Here is a 1641-nt window from a genome sequence, read left to right as displayed (position 1 = left end):
GGCAAGCATATGTATTAAAATACAGACGAAATACCACTACATCTTGACCTGTAGGCAGCAGAAGGGGACTACACTGGGCAGAGCTTGAGCAAAGGAGCCCTCAAAGCCACCCCCACAGTGACACATGTCTTCCAACAATGTCATACCTACTCCCACAAAGCCACACCTCTTAACAGTGCCATTTCCTTCACGGGCTGTTTTCTTTCAAACCACCACATTCTACTTCTTGGCCTCCAAAGGCTTGTAGCCATATCATAATGCAAAATGTGTAATTCAGTCCAACTTCAAAAGTTGCCATAATCTACAATAGTTTTAAACTTATTTAAAAGTCTAAAGTTCAAAGTCTCTTCTGAGTTTCATGTACTCTCTTAACTGCAATCCCCCATAAAAATCAAAGTAAAGAGTGTGATCTGTTCCTAAGGTTCGGTTTTGATTTCCCTTGTGAACTATGGAGAGTGACTTTTACCTGCGTTACTATGTGGGTCACAAAGGCAAGTTCGGACATGAGTTCCTGGAGTTTGAATTCCGACCTGATGGAAAACTGCGATATGCCAACCACAGCAAGAATGATGCCATGATCAGAAAGGAGGCTTATGTACATAAAAGTGTGATGGAGGAATTGAAGAGAATCACTGATGACAGTGAGATCACCAAGGAGACGATGCTCTGTGGTCCCCTCCTGACCGAGTAGGCCGGCAGGAGCTTGAAATTGTCATTGGCGATGAACACATTTCTTTTACAACATCAAAAATTGGTTTCCTTATTGATGTCAACCAGACTAAGGATCCAGAAGGCTTACGAGTGTTATATTATCTTGTCCAGGACCTGAAGTGTTTAGTCTTCAGCCTTATTGGATTACATTTCAGGATTAAACCAACCTAGATTGGATATTGTGGACATGAGGGGGTGGGAATTCTTAGTTACTGTAATTAGGAATTTTTTCTGTATATTGGGGCAATTTTTATAAACAATAAATGATGGTCTTTAATAAATGTGATAACATCTACTTTTTGTTACTTTAAAAAAAATCAAAGTAAAAAAAATCAGATCGCATATTTCCAACATGTTATGGCTCAGGATATATATTACCATTACAAAACATAGGGAAGGCAGCCTAGTGAAGAGAGACTGGACCAAAGCAAGATTGAAAACCAACTGGGTAAACTCCAAACTCTGCATCTCCAAATCTGATGTCAAGACACTCTTCAGATCTCCAACTCCTTTCTGCATTTTTTGACTGCGACTTGCTTCTTTCTCTTGGACTCATTCCATTCCCTGTTAACAGCTCTCCTCACAGGTATCCCATGGCTCTGGCATCTCCAACATTTTAGTATCTCCAAGGCATTGCTGGCTTCCCCTTTACAGCTTCACACAAAGGTCTCTCGGGGCCTCCATGCAGGAATATTCCTGCCAGACACCTGGCCTCAGTGGTTTTTCTTATTCACAGAGAAAGGTTCCATAACTCCTTTTTTCTATCCTTGACTTTAAAGTCAGAACCAGGTGGCTGAAGCTGCCAAGTTCTGCTGCTTGCTGTGCCTGGAACATGACTCTCTTGTTCAATTACATCTTCACCAGCTTTCAGTTTTTGACAGAAGTCTCATTGTAACATCCTTTGCCTCGGAAACCTCTTGAGTCTGCCCC

At 41.6% G+C, this 1641-nt stretch overlaps 1 pseudogene; it reads left to right on the top strand.

Annotated features, from left to right (window-relative positions):
• Positions 1 to 408: 408 nt before the first annotated feature.
• LOC142846965 (protein mago nashi homolog pseudogene) lies at positions 409 to 974 on the top strand (annotated as a pseudogene).
• Positions 975 to 1641: the final 667 nt, after the last annotated feature.

Source organism: Microtus pennsylvanicus, chromosome 3, assembly GCF_037038515.1.
Source record: "Microtus pennsylvanicus isolate mMicPen1 chromosome 3, mMicPen1.hap1, whole genome shotgun sequence".
Lineage (NCBI taxonomy): Eukaryota > Metazoa > Chordata > Mammalia > Rodentia > Cricetidae > Microtus > Microtus pennsylvanicus.
The sequence above is the reverse complement of the archived record's forward strand: the minus strand, read 5'-3'. Positions and strand labels throughout refer to the sequence as shown.